The sequence below is a fragment of the Gossypium hirsutum genome, chromosome D07 (genome assembly GCF_007990345.1).
Source record: "Gossypium hirsutum isolate 1008001.06 chromosome D07, Gossypium_hirsutum_v2.1, whole genome shotgun sequence".
Lineage (NCBI taxonomy): Eukaryota > Viridiplantae > Streptophyta > Magnoliopsida > Malvales > Malvaceae > Gossypium > Gossypium hirsutum.
The window spans coordinates 35,733,617-35,739,951 of record NC_053443.1 but is presented as its reverse complement, the minus strand read 5'-3'; the positions used below and the strand labels follow the sequence as shown (position 1 = coordinate 35,739,951).

The 6,335-nt window shown below is 30.0% G+C and overlaps 1 long non-coding RNA gene across 3 annotated transcripts; it reads left to right on the top strand.

The window, feature by feature from the left end:
* The first annotated feature begins 3,430 nt into the window (after positions 1–3,430).
* LOC107954742 (uncharacterized) lies at positions 3,431–5,628 on the top strand. 3 transcript variants are annotated; one of them, XR_005915655.1, is made up of 4 exons: positions 3,431–3,585; positions 3,772–3,849; positions 4,073–4,189; positions 5,217–5,628. It is a non-coding gene; the product is annotated as an uncharacterized lncRNA (long non-coding RNA). The 3 variants fall into 3 exon arrangements; XR_001699675.2 differs by lacking the exon at positions 5,217–5,628 and adding an exon at positions 4,511–5,210; XR_001699674.2 differs by lacking the exon at positions 5,217–5,628 and having other exon boundaries at positions 4,073–5,210.
* Positions 5,629–6,335: the final 707 nt, after the last annotated feature.

The following is a 6,335-nucleotide window of genomic DNA, read 5'->3' as shown; positions in this document are numbered from 1 at the left end:
CATGTCATAGGATAGGAAGAGTTCAGGGTTATATGACTACGTGTCGGGGAGTGTTGGGAACCCCATTTGTTGATTTTACTGACCAATGTTGAGCACATCTATTTTTTTATTTTACTGACCAGCATAGGGTGTAACTTATTATTTTTGGATTTATCCAATAGGCACTGGGTGTCAATTTGGTGTGTTGGGTGGATCCATGTATCCATCCGTGTCTGAGTCAGGTTAATAGGGGCATGTATATTGTAAATGGAATAAATAATATTCAAATTAAGTTGATATGATGATCGGATGATACATATATATATTAAGAATCAATTATACAAGCACAGAAGGTTAATATGAATACGTGACAAATCAATGAGTGTGATTTAGAATTCGTACTATGAAACAAAGTAGTGATTGACATTAAATTGACATTAAATATCTATTTGGTATAAAGATTAATTTATATGACACGGGAATAAAATTCATATGGATTAATATGAATTGGATTGAGAATTCAAACAATAAAATGAAATAATGATTGCCATTATATTGAAATTGGATGTATGGTTGACAACAAAATGAAATGATACAATATAATCTTTAGATTGATCGATTAAAGCTTAAATATATTGATACATGTGTACCACTGAGATTTTTAGTTGTATTTGTGAATTGAAATGTTAATTAGAATGTTATGAATGGTACTGGGTTGTTGATTTCCATGCGATTGGTATTAAAATTATTTGAAATATTAAATGTTCATATTATTATATGAATGGGTTGCGAGATGAACTCACCTTGTTCATATAGGGTTGTTGGATTTAGGCAAAATCGTCAAGTTGAATAACTTATTGCATAAATTCATAAAATGAGGTAAGTTGTTGTTTTAATAGCTATGAACTTACTAAGCATTTGTAATGCTTACTCCCTTTTTCCTGTAGATTGTCAATTTGCGGAACATGTCAGGCTGATCGACAAAAAACTCACACTATTTCGTTATTGATTTGGTAGTCTTTTAATCGTATTAAGGCTCAGTTATGTGTGACATGTACTTAAGAGTTGTTTTGGTTTCTTTGTATAGTGATATGGTTTGAAATCTATGTTGATATGGTTTGAAATCTATGTTAACATGATTTATGGCAAAGAATATACATAGTTGAAACCATATGCATTTAGTAGATGATTTGAATTGTGCAAATGACTCATGAAATAGCATTTTGAGTATGCAATTAGATAATATGATATCATGTTATGGATAAAAGAATTGGCTGGTGAGGTTGTGTTTATTTAAGTTATTTTGATATGTTTTGATGTCGAATTGTGGAAGGGTTGTATTAGATGGTTTGAAAGAGTGATATATGATATTTTGGCATGTTTTTAGAGTTTAAATGTATATAGGGTTGTTTAGTAAGTGTCGTTGAGTTAAATCTTAATGATCTTGAACCTTTGACATTAAAGGAACATATGAAATGGTTGATCTTAGTGCTTATATGATATGTACATAAGTTTGAAATGAACATGTACCTATGATGTGGTGGTCAAAGAATGGTTAAGCAAAATGGTGATAGTGAATGGTGATGAATATTTGAATAGAAGGTATTGCTTTGTTATAATGCTAAAAAGGTGGTTATTAGATGGTTGGTATCATTTTGGTTAGTTACAAAGTTGATCGTATATTACAATAGGTATTATTGTGATAGCTGATTAGTATAACATGCTCAATTGAATGTTGATTGAATTGGGTGTCATATGTGGCATATTGGTATAATAATGAAAGGTGATTAAAAATGTTGTTGATTGTATTGATTGGTAAAACTATGTTTGTATGCTCTATTTAGTTTCTGTTTGGTTCATAACTTCTATTATACATGTACACACTACAACAAAACAGGTTTTTAGCGGCACTTTTAGTTGCGTTTGAATAGAAAACGCCGCTATAGATCAAACATTAACGACTTTTTTTGAAAAACGCCACTACAGATCGAGCATTAGCGGCACTTTTTGAAAAACGCCGCTACAGATCGAGCATTAGCGGCGACTTTTGAAAAACGCCGCTATAGATCGAGCATTAAGATTTTTTGAAAAGCACCGTCAACCTTTAGTGACGCTTTTTGAGAAACGCCGCAAAAAAATTAAGCGCGTCGTTTTATGTTGAGCTTTAGTAGCATTAGTGGTGCTTTTTGAAAAATACCGCTATAGATTGAGCATTAGCGGCGCTTTATCAGAAACGCCGCAAAATTTTTTTATCTATTTTAACTTGTTTATTTATATTAATTAAAATACAATTTATTTTTAATTGAATATTTAAATTCTTCAGAAAAAAATAATGACACGTAGAAAAAATTTGAAAGTAAAAACATAGAAAAATATTTGTTAAAAATGAAAAAAATTAAAATACTATTATTTAAAATAATTTTAAAGTTTTTTGAGTACATGACTGATTGTTTTTAATTTATATATTAAATAATTTCTTATATAATCGTAAAAGAGATAGTATTAATTTTAAAATATTGAATTAATTAGCATTATAGTTTAGGGTTTATGGTTTAGGGTATATGGTTTAAGGTTTAAGGTTTAAGAGTTACTATTTTAAGGTTTATGGATTATGGGTTTAGGGATTATTGTTTATGGTTTAAGGGTTGAGGTTTAAGGTTTAAGGGTTTAGGATTTATGTTTTATGATTTAGGGTTTAAGGGATAGAGGTTAAGGGTTTAAGGTTTAGATTAATTAGTGTTTTTTAATTTATATATTAAATAATTTCTTATATAATTGTAAAAGAGATAATATTAATTTTAATATATTAAAATTATTATTATAGTTTAAATTATTTAAGAGATAATTAATTTAATAGATAAACTTTATATATATTAAATGGTTTAGGAGTTAAGGTTTACTTGATATTTGTTAAATGATAAAATTTTATAATTAATACTTTTATATTTAAAAATATTTAATCTAAACCATTTGATATATTTAAATATTAGATTTAAAAAAATATTGATAAATAAATAAAAAAAAAGTAACATATAGATATGGATAGGTAAACTATCTATTTTGGATAGGACCAAATGATAACAAATAAAAATTAAATACAAAAACTAAAATTATTTCAGATCGAACATCTAGCAAAATAGTTATATTTTAGTTAGGAAGAAATATCTATAATAAAATAGAGATTAGATCGGAAAAGTATTGAGTTTTTTTATTATAAAAATTCAATTTATAAAAAATAGTAATAATAAATGTTTTATAAAATCACTTAACTAAATCTCATAAACGCTGCTAAAGGTAAAATAATAGCGTTGTTTTTTCTATAAAAGCCGCAAATATTTTTTTACTTTTATTAAAACCGCGTGGTTTTAATTGCATTCATTAACTTTGGTTAAAAATAAAAGCCAGACCCGATTCTATCCTTAAAAATAAAAACCGCCCCTATATAAAGTTCAAAATCCTAACAAATCTAGAACCGGAGTAACATTGAAAACCCCTTTTTGGAGTTGCATAAGCAGAGCAACGCAGTCGCTTTTTTGGCGTTTTTTCTTCTTCTTTTAGACAAACCTTAATCGTCGAAGATGCCAAAGTCCAAGCAGAACAAAATAGGTTTGTCTTCTTTTACCTATTTTTTCTTTAGGTGTTATAAAGTTCTGAAAATGTTTGAATCTTATGGTACTTACAGTTTCATTATCAAAATAGGTTTCCTCTCTTTCTCTTTCTTTTCTTCTATATTCTTCTCCATGGTTAAGAAACGAGAGATGTAATTGTGTTGTTTTTATCCAATATTTGCAGCAAAGTGAGAGTTCCAAAGAGTATGTTGTTTACTTGGTCGATGCTTCTCCGAAAATGTTCAACACGACATGTCCTGGTGTAAGTTTTTATGTATAATCAAAACAGATAAAGGATACCCATTTCCTTTTCTTTACAGTTTTTTCAGTAATTGGTTTTCTTTTTTTTTTCATGGATTAATACCGTAATTAAGCTTTTTCGTAATGGATATGTTTTTTGATTAACATGTTTTTCTTCTTCTTTTTCTATTTGAAATGTACTGACTAGCTGTTGGTTTTTATTTTTTATTTTTAAATATTGACAGAATGACCAAAAGGATGAAACTCATTTCCACGCCGCTGTCAGCTGTATTGCTGGATCACTCAAGACTCAAATCATTAGTAGATCGTATGATGAAGTTGCAATTTGCTTCTTTAACACTGTAAGTTTTCAAATAAAAAGCATTTTCATTTGTATATCTCAATTTGGTTTTGCCACAATCACACATGGAATCAAAAGAATAGGTAGGAATGCACATAGAACACCAAGTAGCTGCCTTTGTTGGTCAATAGTTTCCATCAATGTGGGATAACTACTCCTAGTTTGCTATATTTTCTATACCAACGTCAACTAGTAAATTGGGTTTACTAGCAAAATATACCACATCTATTTGCAGGGATTGGACTTATTTTCTATATGTTTATTAAAGGACTTGTCTATTTGCGGAGATTGTACTTATTTTCTGTGTGTTTATTCCGACCAGTTGACATTGGTAAAACTTGGACAAGTTTCCATCAAATAGATGAGTCCTTGGAATCTCAATTGACCTTCTCCCTTTGAGTCATCCAGATTCAGAGTTCAATGTTTCTACCTTCTATGCTGTATGTTTATTCATTCATGTTGTGTTTTCTTGTGTTTATTCATTATCATGCACTGGTATAGATGCGTGTTGGTCAATGGTCACATGTTATGGAATTGAATTAGATTGTACTGACTGTAACAATATATACTTATCATGTTCAAAAAAGCACAACACGTAGTATAACGAGCTTTTGTTGTTGGATGCTAATTAGGAGTCCACTCTTCTTTCTTATGACACAAGAGTTGGCTACTTTCTGCTTATATCTGATTCACTTTTCTAACTGCAAAAGAAATAAATACTCTGCCAGCACTTACACTCCCTTCAAATTTCTGAGTACCTATAAAATAATTGTTCATTTTAGAAGTAAAAAAGAATGTGATAACTAAACATCGTGATTGATTGGTATTTCTAGGCCTTGCGTCTCTCAAACACTGTTTATGATCTCTCACCTCATGCATAGAGCTCATATTAACTTCCAATGGATTGTTTTTTTCAATATTCTGATTTTGATTTAGTTTATGGTATTATTATCAATGCCGATCAGTGTAGGATGATGATGATGATATGATCTGAAAGTTTCTGATGAGTACATTGTTGCTAACTGCAGGTTTTTTTTATTTTTTTTCACTAATTAATGCTATAATCCATCTCTTCATCTCTTACATATATATACTTCCAATTCTCTGTGACAAACGAAAAAAACTGCACTTTTTACTGTTGCAAGGAGATCAAGGGGAAAAAAACTCAAGCTGATGAAGTAATTAAGGGTTTTGTAAGTTAGTCATAGTAACATGTGACGATGATCATAAATTCATCATCAAAGGATCCATATTGGAGAGTCATTCCAAGTCCAACTAAAACGTGGCATGCAAATGCAAAGGCTGCAATATTTTCTCCCACTTGCATTAATTTCTTTCAAACCTACATTTTGCCAAACTCTTCTTCCAACTCAACATATTATTATTATTATTTTATTCAGTATTTTATAATTACCTGTTTTAATCCCTCTTCATCTTCAAGCTTTTATCATTCTCTTTATATTTACTTAGTACATAATCTCAATCTCTCATAATCGCATGCTTTATTAATTTTCTTTTATATTTGGTACTTGAAAAAATAAAAAAAGAAATTGAAAAGCAAAAAATGGAAGATGGGGGAGCAGAGAACAAGTTAGGAGTGGTTATTAACATGGCACTATTGCAGAGAAGGACACAATCTTTTGCCAGTTTTATTGCAGTGTTTCAGACTTTGTTCTAACCCCCCCCCCCAAAAGGTCCCATGGCCATGGATGGGACGTTAAAAACACCTTTTAATATATACCTTCATTAAAATAAAAACACAAGAATCTCCCCCCCAAACACACTTAATTAACAAATTAAATCCCATAACAAAAATGTTTATAAAGATGTGTATGTGGGGGGAAGAAACTGAACGTGTTTGATGTTGGGGAATGTCAAGTAAAAGAGAAGATGGCATAGTGGAGAATTGAATATGTGAACATGCTCTATGCAAGAATCTTTGTTGCCACGGAGCAGCTACAGGAAGTACCTGTCGAAACTATTTTTAAATTTGAAAAGAAAATCATTTTTAAATTTGAAAAAAAAAAGAACCGACTTTGGAAATAAAAAACAGGAGTCGCCACCGATCTTTTATTAAGGTGTGATCGGATCACCTAGAAAATAATTTTAGGTCTGTGAATTTTGAGAAAACAGGTTCGGGAGTCGGT